The sequence below is a fragment of the Macrobrachium rosenbergii genome, chromosome 37 (genome assembly GCF_040412425.1).
Source record: "Macrobrachium rosenbergii isolate ZJJX-2024 chromosome 37, ASM4041242v1, whole genome shotgun sequence".
Lineage (NCBI taxonomy): Eukaryota > Metazoa > Arthropoda > Malacostraca > Decapoda > Palaemonidae > Macrobrachium > Macrobrachium rosenbergii.
Window position 1 is genome coordinate 43,533,388 of NC_089777.1, and position 14,820 is coordinate 43,548,207.

Here is a 14,820-nt window from a genome sequence, read left to right on the forward strand (position 1 = left end):
GGAAGTTGAATATTTGTTGCAGCATGGATTGGCAGAGCCCAGTTCAAGTCATTACAGTTCTCCTTGAGTATTAGTGAAGAAACCAGATGGCTCGTTTAGGATGTGTACTGATTATAGGAAACTGAGTTCCATCAGTGTACCTGATAATTATCCCTTACCTCTTATTGATCAATTACTTGATAATATTTGGCAAGCCAAATTTGTTTCCAAAGTAGTGAAAGAGTTACAATGATTTGTGAGTATGCCTAGAGTTTATCGCCTATTCTGTGCTAGTTTTTCAGCCATAATAATTCCCCTGATTGATTGTATAATCTTGTTGTGCAAAGAGAGAGAACATTTTTGGAGAGAGCAGTATAATTGTAGATTATTTATCCCAACCTGAATTGTTGGATTCAAACCCGGGATAATTAATTGTGATAGCCTTTGTGTGTGGATGATGGCGTAATAACAGCAGCATCTTAGCAGCAACAACTTTATTTCCGTTACTGTTCCGACATGGTATCAACAACCAAACACATGGCGCTCTTCTCAGCTTCTGGCGCAATACATTCAAAACATATAATGTTCCCAAAGTTAAGGGAGAATGCCCCAAGAGTTAAGGTACATAGTGCATTAAAGAAAATGGTTTTTTTTACAGACACTACATCCTCCCTTATTGAGCATTCAAACTCAACACGCATGCTACAAAACAACGCAAAAAATCAAGGCTCTCTTCCTTTACAAAACAACAGGAAAAACATTTCACACTCAACAGCAACTCAGCACAAATGACATCATACTGTACGCACAAAACTTCATTACCTCACATAGTCACTCAAATATCTAGGAGGTTTCCTGGTGAAGGTCTACTTGATGTAGCATTATCATTTGAATTAACATTTGGCTGTTCCTGACCTGACACTGAACTATTTACATGAAACTCATCATTGTCAGATCTAAAATGGAATTCATTAATATCACTGAATTCACCAACATCATCACTACAATCATTCCAAAACTCAAACTTATCTTTTTCATTTTCAAAATTAATTTTTTTCATATGGACAACATTCCTCCTCCTTTGTATTCCCTCAGTACTCTCAACTTGAACACTATTACCTTTTTTCTCAATGACTCTATAAGGTTCACTACAGAAATTTGGTGACAATTTATTTTCTTTACTTTGTTGTAAAACTACTAAATCACCTTTACTTACTTGTCCCTCTTTTACATAGAATTTCTTATCATAGTACTCTTTCCCCTTTTCTTTACATTTTTGGTCCCTTATTCTAATCTCTTCATCACAACCAGTGTAATCTAAACTAATTTCAGGCAATTTTGTTATAATTTTCCTACCATACATGATTTCAGCAGGACTAACATTAGTTACAGTATGTGGAGTGGATCTGTAAGCTTTAAGAAAAGTATTTAACTCTTTTCTCCAATCCTTCCCTTCAGCTCTAATTGTTTTAATAGCTTTCACAATAGACCTATTTTGTCTCTCCACTTCACCATTAGCTTGAGGGGAATAAGGTGTTACTTTTCTGTGAAAAATACCATTTACCCTTACAAAATCTTTAAACTCTGCAGATGTGAACTGCACACCATTATCAGTTACAATGAGCTCTGTTAACCATGAGATGCAAACCAATGATCAAGACATCTTACCACCTTGGTAGTACTAGTCGAATATAGTATTCCCAATAATCCACAGCAACTAACAAACTCTCACCAGTTGGTAAAGGTCCACATATATCAACACCAATGTGTTGCCATGGCTTATCAGGTAGAGGAGTAGGTTTCAGGGGTTCTGGCTTATTATTACTACTCATTAACAAACATGCTTTACAATTTCTTACATAATGTTCCACTTCTTTATCTAATCCTGGCCACCACACTTTCTGTCTTAGTCTACTTTTACATTTTACAATTCCTGATGGCCTTCATGAGCTAAGTCAAGAATTTGCCTTCTTAAAGATTTAGGTATTATTATTCTTTGATCTCTTAAGAGTAAACATCCCAAAATACATACTTCATCTTTAACATGTTTAAAATCTGGAACCACATTCCAATCACCATTTCTGATAGCCTTACGGACTTTACTCAACTCAACATCAACACCAGACTCTTGTTCAATTTCCTTAGTAGTTAAGACTACTGGTGTTGCGCTTTTGGCAATAAAGTAAGCATATTCTTCAGCTACATTACTTTTAGGAATATCTGATAAGGGCAATCTCGACAATGCATCAGCTGCATTAGTCCTCCCAGGTTTATACCTTTAAAATCAAAAGGCTGCAGTCTTAGAGCCCACCTTTCAATACGCAAAGGAGGTTTTGACTTAGGAGAATATATCACCTCTAGTGGCTTATGATCACTAATTAGCTCAAAATGAATACCTAAAACATACAATCTAAACCTTTCACAAGCCCAAACAACAGCAAGTGCCTCATTTTCTGTCTGGGAGTACCGACATTCAACATCTGTCAAAGATCTACTGGCATAAATTACAGGTCTGAAACATCCATTATCCTGTTTCTGTACTAAAATAGTTCCCAGTCCAATTGGACTAGCATCTACAATTACCTGAGTAGGTAAGACTGGATTAAAATAAGCCATTCTCTCAGCAGAAGTAAGTCTCCTTTTTAATTCCCTGAATGAATGTTCCTGTTCACTTCCCCAATGCCAAATTACATTCTTCCTAGTTAACCTTCTCAATGGTTCCTCAACAGTAGACAGATTATTTATAAACCTTCCACAGTAATTTACAAGACCAAGGAAACTCCTAACCTCGTTTACATTTTTAGGCTTCTTAGCCTCGTTTACAGCTCTGACTTTGTCATCAGTAGGTTCAATGCCTCTCTTTGATAAAACATGACCCATAAATACTAGTTTTTCCATACCCAATTTACATTTATCTTGATTCAGAGTTAGATTTCTACTACACAATGTTGCCAATACCTTTTCCAGCCTCTTGTCATGCTCTTTGACATTAGTACCATACACAATTATGTCATCTGCTAGCACTTTAACTCCTTCACAATCATGTAATACTTGTTGTAAAATATGTTGATAAACCTCAGGAGCACAGTTAACTCCAAACAACAACCGTTTGGACCTAAACAAACCTTTGTGAGTTACAAATGTGGTTAAATATCTACTCTCAGGGTATAACTCAATTTGATGTAAACCCCACTTCAAATCAAGTTTAGAAAAAACAACAGCACCATTCATATCAATCAACAGTTCATTAATAGTAGGAATTGGATGTCTAGTTCTCAAAATAGCCTCATTGACTCTTCTCATATCAACACAGAGTCGCAATTCCTTACTATTCCCAGGCTTTGGGACGAATACAGGAGCCGATACCCATTCAGTAGGTCCCTGTACTGGCTCAATGATATCCAAACCCAACAAATCATCAAGTGTTTTTTCCACTTGCCCCCTAATATTAAAAGGAATTCTTCTCATAGGTTGTGCTACAGGTTTCACATTAGGGTTAACATGTAACTTCAATGAAAAATCAGTCAACTTACCCAGACCTGAAAAGCAAGTTTCATATTTAACTTTCAAACTGGAATACTTATCATATGCAGTACTAGTATTTATTGCATTTACATCCTCACCAATCCTTAACATATTTAGTGCTATGGCAGTATTTTTCTAAGTAAATTAACATCAATGACATCATTTTTCTCTACCACAATAAAATCTGCCTCCACACAAACTCTACCAGATGGAGATTCAATCTTACTGCTGAATTCTCCTCTTACCTTTAATGGAGTTGTGACACCATAAGGATACAGATTCTTATTACAGTTTCTTAAACATACATACTTACTCAACATCTCAAAATCACTTGCAGTAATAACATTGCAAGTAGCACCTGAATCAATCATAAATTTAATTGGCACATTACTAACATTAAAATTAAATAAAGCAGATGTTACACAAATGCCTCTGACATTAAACAAATAATGATCCTCATAGTGATCATCATCATCATCATCATAAAAAGTTTCACTCTGAGAATCTTTAACAACATTGACATGCTGGTTTGGCCCAGAATGACCTCTGGAATAATTTCCAGAACCACCACTTCTTCCCCTGGACTTTTTCATTCCAGGTTGTGACACTGACACTGTAGGCTTATGTCCTGACTCATAATTTGTATGAGAAACACTACTGAGGTTGGACCGGCAAACACGGGCCAAATGTCCAATCTTACCACACCTTTGGCATGCCTTATCCCTGGCAACAACACAGTCATTATGCCAATGACCTTGCAGACCACATCACCAACAATTTTGATTTACACCAAAGTTAGGCTTACCATTTCTCAGCCTATTAGAATGCAAAAAATTTCCTGCGCTTCCTCCTCTTTTTCCTTGAAATGTACCATTAACATGGGCTTGATAACGTAACTTATTCACTTTAAGATTATCTGGCTTAGGCCTAACAGAATCCTCTTCGATTTGCCTAGCCTGGCTCTCAGCCATTTCATGAGCTCTTGCCATCTCCACAATATTATCTAAAAGTTAGGTTTCTTTCCTTAAAAACCTTACTCTTAGTTTCTTAGAAAAACACTTCTCTATGATCTGATCCCTTAAATTAAAATTGACCTCAGCTGCAGGGTACTCACACGACTTAATAAAATTTCGTAACCTAGTTAAGTAAGCATCCATACTTTTGGATGGACCTTGGCAAGCTTGCCTGAAAACATGCCTCTCATATGCAACATTCTTCTTAGGCATAAAATGGTTATCCAAAGCTGAAACTGCATAATCAAAAGTATCACCAGCAACAGTTAATGTTCTAAAAATACGCTGAACTTCCATACCTGCTTGGTGAAGCAATATAGCTTTTATCTGGGCATCTTCTGTTATACCACTACCTTGTATATAGTATGAAAAAGACTCCTTCCAGTCTGCCCACTTCTGGGAAACATTTGCAGATTCCTCAGGGGAAAATGCTGGTAAGGGCGTTAACTGTAGCGGGGTAGCCATTGTCATCGGTAATCTAACTTAGGCTAAAGTTACTCACGTATCCAGTAGGGTAGGCTAACTAAGGCTACTGTAGTCCAGCCTTGGCTCTATGCAAACTTGGCGGCTCCAACACAAACCAGGTTTCTGGATGAACAGGCTCTTGACACCTCATAACTTTGTTGCAGACATCTCTTCACAGGTTATCCTCGTCGCCATTTGTGATAGCCTTTGTGTGTGGAGGATGGCGTAATAACAGCAGCATCTTAGCAGCAACAACTTTATTTCCGTTACTGTTCCGGCATGGTATCAACAACCAAACACATGGCACTCTTCTCAGCTTCTGGCACAATACATTCAAAACATATAATGTTCCCAAAGTTAAGGGAGAATGCCCCAAGAGTTAAGGTACATAGTGCATTAAAGAAAATGGGTTTTTTTACAGACACTACATTAATCTTCTGGGGGGAGGAATATTATTGTGTGAGATTATGTGTATGTTTTGATTTGATGTCTGTGATTTTGAGATGTCTTTATTTCTTACAGATGACTCCTGTGTTCTGTATTTTGATATAATTTTCAGCTATTTCATGTCTTGAGGTGACTTTGTAATGTATAATCATTCATGTTTGTAACACACTGTGTTCGTGGAAGCTAAAGTTTAAGTGCTGTAGAGAGATATATTTTTGAACCATTATCAGATTGCCACATCCTGTATTGACACAGGTGTTTGGGGTGAAGGCAGAAAGGCAAGGGCCACTTTGCTTATCTTGATGAGTTGACAGGTCTCAGCCAGAATGCTTTATTATATGTTTATCACGTGTATCTGTTCCATAGTTATTAACTTTGTCTATGCCTATTATGTTTTCATAGTCTGAGTAGAAAAGAATGAGGAAGTGAGAGGGATGAAGTTGACATGCTGACAGCCGAGCCAGTTTGGTCTCAGAATACTTTTTCTATTTACCCAGCTGCTTAACCCAGGACAGGAAATGTCAATTTTGAGATAAGGAGCTTGAAGCTCCAGTCCTGTATGTATACCATACATGTATACCTGTATGTATAATATATGTATACTTTATGTATCATGTATACTGAGAGGTGGAAGGAGAAATCCATTATTCAAAGACTGAAGGGACAAGTTTGTAACATTTAAGACCCACTATATATATTCAAAGGGAAATCAGAGAGACCCAGGAGTTGCCTTGGGGAATTCAAAGATAGCAGTTGTCTCTCTCTCTCTCTCTCTCTCTCTCCTCTCTCTCTCTCTCTCTCTCTCTCTCTCTCTCTACAATATTGTGTCAATAATTGTGGGTATATATATATAAAGTTGGTTATCCTCCTTCCACAAAAGCATAAGTTTTGTCAAATTCACCCATGAAGTGTATACATTTTATAAGAATGATCTAAGGTGTTTATATTGTGCAAGCATTGTGAAAATGTGTTTTACTATTTTCTGTTGAAGAAGGTAAGATTCTTACTTGATATATTTTGTACTGTTGTTGTGATAGAGAATTATTATTTTGATAAGAGGTGGATAATATCTCTTATAGTGAGTTCTAATGTGTCTTGCCACTAACTATATTTTACTAAGTGCATATCATTGTGACTTGGCAGTGTAGTCTTTGAGGAAGTTCTAGAAAGACGTGAGTTTAGCTTTTTTTATAAAGTGAAGGTAATCATTTGAAAGATTGATATAATCTTTAAACATATTTTTGTCTTAGTGAAATTAGTTCTTTGTCGGACGAGTGGGTAGAGTTTTCGGCTAGCACCCTGCTAGGCCTGAGTTCGAGTCTTGGACGGCCAATGAAGAATTAGAGGAATTTATTTCTGGTGACAGAAATTCAGTTCTCGGTATAATGTGGTTTGGATTCCACAATAAGCTGTAGGTCCCGTTGCTAGGTAACTAATTGGTTCTTAGCCATGTAAAATAAGTCTAATCCTTCTGGCCAGCCCTAGGAGAGCTATTCATCAGCTCAGTGGTCTGTTTAAACTATGGTATACTTAACTTAGTGAAATTGCTGTTGGTATATTTCCATTTTTACATATTTCATTCTTATATGTCTGTGTTATCATATTGCTCCAATTTTATAATTACACAGTGTTTTCCAAAGTTTGTGTTGGTGATTACTTAGCATTTTGTTAGTGCATATTTGTCATTGAGATTTCAGTGAATACCTGTATTGACTCCCATTTATTAATGTCTTAATGAACACCTGAGCTAGTTGCAGATGTTCAGACTTATATTTAAAACTTGAGTGAGAGTTAATGGTTTGAATTTTACTTAACCAAAATGCTTTCTTGATAAATTAAAGTTTTGTGAATTAATCTTGATAAACAAATACTTAAATCTTACACTGTTGTCTAGTAATAGAAAATCTTTTTGAGATTGTGAACTCTGCTATAACTTTTGAACTTAGAAAAAAATTTGTTTGTTTAAAGTTTTAAAAGCACAGCGTTTCATTTTGACCACCAGTGATTAGAGAAATTAATGAATGTGTACAGTTCTCCTTTATCAAAGTGAAATAGAACCAGGGAAACTGTTATAGTGTTTGATGAAGTGATGCCAATTTTCCACTAGTCTGTTTATAGACTATTAGTTGTTACCTCACCCATAACTTGATAAAGTTACATTGATTTTTCAAGTAATAAGCAAGTTTTAAGGGATCACTGTACCTTTAGAGTATTCAGTCTTAATATTTTTGTTATGAGGTTTCAAGTGTCTGACTGAAGTGAGGTAACTTTTGGTCTTATTAATTATGTTAACCAGGTACCTGATCAATTCGTGACAATATATATATATTTTATATATATATATATATATATATATATATATATATATATATATATATATATGTTATATATATATGTTATATATATATATATATATATATATATATATATATATATATATTTATATATATATATATATATATATATATATATATATATATATATATATATATATTATATATATATATATATATATATATATATATATATATATATATATATATATATATATATATATATATATATATATATATATATACACACACAACGCACACACACACACACACACACACACACACATATATATATATATATATATATATATATATATATATATATATATATATATATATATATATTTCCAAGAATCCCAGCCACCAAATGCTTAATTTAAAGCTGGAAAATACAATAGTGCATTTTGGGTGCTGCCTGGCAAGGAAGAGCGAAAGGGATATGGACCCCTCCCTTAATCTGTTAATCACACTCAGTATATCCCTTTCAACTTCTCTTCGAACATGAGACGCCATGGAAACTTTGTTTTCAGACCCTAAGCTTGGCCAGAGGTAGAATAATACTGGGGTGGCAGGTTATGAGAAAGGACAGCAGGCATGAACACCTGGAACTTGAGTCATAAATGATGCCCACGCATAGGGAAAAGACACCGACCCCAGCTACCTGTGGGCAACCTCCTGACCCCTGACCGAAGTCATATAAGGGCCTCACCGAAGGAACAAGTGTGAGAGACATTGCTGGACGCGAGTGGAACACATCTCCCCCTTCCATTCCTGCCTCCTTCAGAGAGCCATGCCCTACCACGTGGTCCTATCTTGTAGGGACCTTTAGTATTCTTACCAGTGAAACCCTTAGCCCTCTGCCACCCCCAATACCCTCGCTGAAGCCACCTCTCCTACAAGGTAAAGTGATCTGCTGCAAAGGTTCATCCAGTCGGTCACACTGTTTTAATTCTTGTACTAAACTTCCTATTTACATTTCTAAGTGCCAGTATTTCCATATCAATCTTGCCTTGTTATGGCAGTGTTACGTAAATGCCTGTGTTTAAATGATTACATAAAATCGTGTGTTCAAGGCTTCTTTGGCACCCTCTGTCCTCTTCTTGTCCTATGCACAATTTTCTGCATCCTTACTGGCTTTTAATTCTTGAATCTCTCTGTTTACAGAGGGTTTGTTAGCTGTGGAAATCTCTCTTGACTGTGCCTTGTATTAACATCGTCACACCAACAGATATATCTTCAAGTTTTCCCAGTTATAATTAACCTCTCAGGCCTTGCCTGCCTGATTAGTCCATTTCATCTTCTGATAGTTCATTTCACGTAATTTTAAACTTACCCTAAAGTGTTTTCTTACAAATACCTTGTGAGTAGTGCCCTCAGTTCAGATAATTTCCCCCTTTTCCCTTATTTTTTTACAATTTCCTGAATCAACAGCAGTCAGATTTTATACAAAAATAGAGGTAAGTAATGAAATCATTCATTCAGAGTCTATAACTGGTTCATGATAAGCATTTCCCCATGTTAAATCGCAAAAAAATGGCGACCCTTTGCCTTAGATTTCGTATCAGCAACTAGCGAAGCTAGGCTGGGTGCGAGACAAAGAAACGAACCTTTTTGCGTAAATTCCGCATGTGCTCAATCAAGGAGTTCCACACAGTGAGTATTTTTATTTTATGTTAGGATAGGAAATGAAATAGTGACTGAAAATAGAAATAGGGAAACGTTAGGCACATGCATGCAATCCAGCCATCAAGAAGAGAGAGTTAGTATCTGTTACACAAGTTTTGATAGACCCTGCATGAGGGCTTGCATGTTTTTTCACATAGGCAACCTTGGGAATTACAAAGCGTGGAAAAAAAGGGAAATAGTGCATGTATTTCCTCCTTGTGTTATCCAGACAATTTGTTGCCTTGGAATAGCTAGGCACATGTTTTAGATCCCACATGGGTCAATCAGCAAATTTCCATATCGCTGGAATTCAGAGAGTTAATCTCTCTCTCTCTCTCTCTCTCTCTCGTAGAGGTTAGGTATCCGTTAGGCAAACGCATAATTCTTCTTTGTAGAGTAAAATCTAAGAAAGCATAAAATTTGTTTGCTTCATATTTTCATTGGTACACATTCCTCCATACAGCACCACATGTGATAAATTCTGTTTCATTTCAAAGCGTTTCCATTCAATAATCGCCCACTATTTCATTCATAAGCGTAAGGAACCTTTTTTTCTTTTGTTTATTTGTGGGGTTGTTTTGTTTTTCTTAAAGTCCGCTGTGACCACGTGGTCTTTACGTCGTTCCCAGGGTAATTTTGGGTAAGCCTTAGAGAAACTTTATCTTTGGGTTCCTTGAGCTGTCAGTTATAGTACCAGACACAAACCCAAGTGGCTACCAGGTCTCATGTGAGGAAAGCTAAAAACAGGGAAGGCAAATTCATACGCACGTGACTTAGGAAAAACAGCACCCGTGCATAATAGAATCAAGTTTTGTGCTTATATATATATATATATATAATATATATATATATATATATATATATATATATATATATATATATATATATATATATATATATATATATATATATATATATATATTTTTGCTGATAGGTAAGATGGGTGAAAGAAGGGTGAGGGCAGTTAGCTAGCTAACCATGGTAGGGAGTAGTTTAGAAAGTGAAATATTAGTAAGAGTAATGTCAAGTGTGGTTTATCCACAATTTTATTTAGGTAAGGGTACAAATTTTCTAATATTAACATAATACAATAATAATTTTACATCATAACAACATGGTAAATTGTACATATTGCATATTTTGAATTTTATTTCTTAGTATAATCATATTTAAAACATAAAATAAAATAAAAAAATTAGTTCCAATTTCCTCATTTTAACCTTGATGTTAATTATCATAATGATTTTGCATGATACCTACATAGTAAATTCTAAATATGACTTTTTCACAAGGCATTTCTTAATAATATAATGGTTGAGGTTCATCACGATGAATATATGAAGATGCTATTCTCCACCATCTGTGGTCTGTGTTGTTTGGGTGGTTTCTCTCTTCTGCTACGGATTCTTCTGTTAATTCACTGTTGTACTGATCTAGTTTGCTCCATATGTTGGTTGCCAGTCTGTATAATCTTTGATTAATTGGTTCTACTTTGTATTTTTTGTGTATTTGTTCTATGTTCAGATCGTCATCTTCTTGATTGTTTCTCACTGCGGACCTTAGTATCTTATTTTGGAATTTTTGTAATGCACTTATATTGGAAGTCGATGCTAAACACGTGGGTATTGGTGGATATTCCATTATTGGTCGGATTAGGCTTTTGTAGAAATGGATTTTGATATTTGTGTTCATATTCCTAAATCGTTTTAGCTTTGTATTTTGTGTTCTTGCTATTCTTAGCCTTTCTCTCACGTGTCTTGATATTCCTCTTTGTCCGAATTGCATTCCTAGTATTCTTGTGCTTTTAGTAAAATTCATCGGTTGTTGGTCTAACATTATTTGTGCAGGTTTGTAAGCAGACACTGATACTAGTTGGAATTTAGATTTATTTGTCTTTATCTTCCACTTCTTTTCAAACTGATTTATTCTTTCAATTTGGTTCATTGTTTTTTGTGCTACTTGTCTTTTCAAAGTTGGATCCCTTCTTCGACTGCGTTTTTCTGGGTGTATAATTATTTGAGTTATATCATCTGCAAAGCAGACTTCAGTACAGTACTCTGGTGGTGAAGTCATATCTGATGTATATAATATGAATAGTGTTGGACTGAGTACAGATCCTTGTGGGACTCCACTTAGTAAAGGGAATGGATTCCCTATGTAATTTTGTGACTTGATTGCTGCTGTTCGATCTTTGATGAAGTTACATAGTATTTTCTCAAAAATGTCTGGAAGGTTGAGATGTAATATTTTGTATTGAAGTCCTTGTATCCATACTTTGTCAAATGCCTTTGTTATATCTCTACATACTAGGTTACATAGGTACCTTCTTCTTTGTGATAGTGCAATACTCTCATATATTGTTGCTATTGCAATCTGGGTCCCTCTTCCTTTTCTAAATCCATATTGATTATTATTGTGTAGCTGATTACCTTCTAGGAACAACACTAATCTGTTGTTAATTATTTTTTCAAATATTTTGCCCGGTACTTCTAGTAATGATATTGGTCTATAATTCTCTACCTGACTAGTATCTTTTTCCTGGTTTGGGTATCAAAATCATTATTGCATTCTTGAATATAATTGGAAAATATCCCATTGAGAGAGCCCAGTTGTATATTTCTCTTAATTTATCGAGTGCAATGTCTGGTAAATTTTGAATTATGACCTTGTTAATTCCACTCTTTCCTGGTGCTTTGTGTTTAAAATTTTTAATTATTATTTTGATTTCCCATAACTCTATTTTTCTTGTTAATGGGCAGTCTTCATTGAGTCTGCTAATGTCAGCTGCATGATGCGGATTTGTTCTGTTTCTATGTTGTTCAGTGAATTCATTGACTATTGTCTCATGTTGGTTGTCGAAATTTTGGTTATCCTCCCTGCGTTATCTGGAATATTTCCTGCCAGTAGGCCTTGTGCAGTACTTCCTTCTCTTTGTCATCATATATTTTCTCATTCCATGCTTTATGTATGGCGAAGTATTAGTTTTTGCTTCCCATCAGTCTTGCAACAGAGTTCCAAAACTGTTTTGGGTTATTGTACTGTATTTCTGTGTTTTTATTAGGTCTTCCCAATTTTGATGATATAATCTTGAGTTTTCTTGTACTAACTGTTCTTGTAATGACACATATCTTCTCATTAATATGTTGTTCCACCCTGTTATAAGTACTGTGTTTTGGATGTTGTTGTAGTGCCATTGTATCAATTTCAACTTATCACTACTAATAGGATGTGGAAGTGTGGTGTGTTTAGTTATGGGTATATGATTTTTATTGCTTCCTCTATATTTCTGTACCATTCTTCAAGCTCACCATCTACTATTTCTTTTTGTTATTTCTATTTCATTTGAATTTATTGTTGGTTGTCTACTTATTTTTTCTTCTATTTCATTTTGAAGCTTTCCCAACTTGCTCTTTTTATATTTGGTATTTCTAAGGATGGAATCATTATTGGATTGGTTGACAATGTAATTACCATTGGTATATGATCGGAGGAGGTTGCTGGTCCTCTTGTAACGGCAATATTAAGGTGAATTTTATTATTTCCCAATATTATATCTGGCTTTCCTTTTCTGTTATTTGCTACAAAGGTATCGAAATCAGGTCCTAAGTGTATGATATACTTTTTATTTATTAATCTGACTATTTCTTGTCCTGTGTAATTAGATTGCCTATATCCAAATATTTGGTGTCTGGCATTTAGATCCGCAATGAGGTAGGTTGGTTCTCTCCTGTTCATTAACTTCATGACATCCGGAAGTGGGAAATAATGTCTTCTTGGCGGCTTGTAAGCTGTGGCGATCACTATTGGTCCATTGTTAGTTTGAATTTGGACTGCTAAAAAGTCGTCTTGGAAATCGTCTATTATCTTATGTCTAATATTACTCTTGATTGCTATTGCAATTCCTGCAAAGGGTTCATCAGCAAAGTTTTGCGTATATGTATTATATCCAAACATTTTCAGAGTTTCATTTCGTTTCATACCATGCTCATTGATTAATATTATGTCAGGTCTTCTTCTCTATATATATTGTATAATTCAAATTTCTTTGTTTTCCAGGATTTGACGTTGTGCTGAATTATTTTAATTCTTCGTAGAGTTGGGTCCATTCGAGTTACAGTGGTCTAGTAATTTTTTGTTCTTTTTCTTTCACTTTTCCGTTTTCTGGTGTTATTGGCTACTGGCGTAGTACCTTTTGATGCTGAAGTTGATCCGTGTGGATTTTGTAAGATGGGAGAGTTGGAGAAACCTGAGAAGCTTGGTAGTGAGGCTTGTGTTTCTTCTGTTAATTGATGCCGCGTTTCTTGCAAATTACTTATGCGTCCTGAGGGATGGATTGGTGAGTTTGAGTCCGAACTGGGCTCAATTCCGAGTGTAAAGTCTTCATCTGATGAGTCGTCTTCTGAGCTCTCTGCTGTGTTTTCTTCATATTGTGTGCAGTCTTGCATATCTTGTTGTATATCCTGAGTTGCTTGTAAATCTTCTGCTTTGCTTGTATGGTTTTCTTGTCTTTTATTCCTTTCCATGGTGCTTGCTATCATGTTTATTGTTTCTTTAGAGAAGTGTATTGTAGGTAAATTGTTATCTGCTAATATGCTGTTTATTACTGAGGGGTAGAATCCTTCTTGGCGCAGCCCCAGTTTTATTGCTAAATTTGTTATTATCGTGATTCTTGTCTCTTCTTGTATTCTACTTATATTATTTTGGATGTCATTTGCATTAGCCTGGCAATTTCCTGCATTAGCGGCTGTAACTTTGGCGTAACTTGTACGGTTGCTTGTAATGGATGTTGCATTTCTGTTTGCTTTGATCTCTTGAATTTTTCTTTTTATTATGGCCTTTCTCACTGGGCATTTCGCTGCTAAGGTTCTATGTTGTTGATTGCAGTTAACACATTTTTTCGTATTTTCTTTACATTCTCTGTATGTATGATCATGTGACGAACATTCAGAGCATATTTTATAGTTATTATCTTTAGGGCATTCATTAAGCAGATGCTCATAAGAGTAGCATCTGTAGCAAAATGACAAATTTACAAATATATCCTCTTTAATGTGTTCACTTGGAATGTATTGGTAGGCTACAAATAATCCTCTTTCTATGGCTCTCTTTGCCATCTTCGGTGTCTCAAACTTTATTTTCATGGCGTGGGAATTGCTTGGAATTTTTATCACCTCATCTACTGCAGCCCATTCGTTTTTCCTCTCGATACTGTCTTTAAGGTCGTCTTCTCCGTATTCTACCGTTGTAGCGTCTAGGTATTTTGCTACTATAGTTTTCATGGAATTATATTCTGGGGGGTCTATTACCTCAAACTCTTCATTTGCAAAAACTGTCCTGTTCTCTGAATTAAGAAGAATCTTTTCTGAGTCATCTTCGTGAACATTGACAAAGAA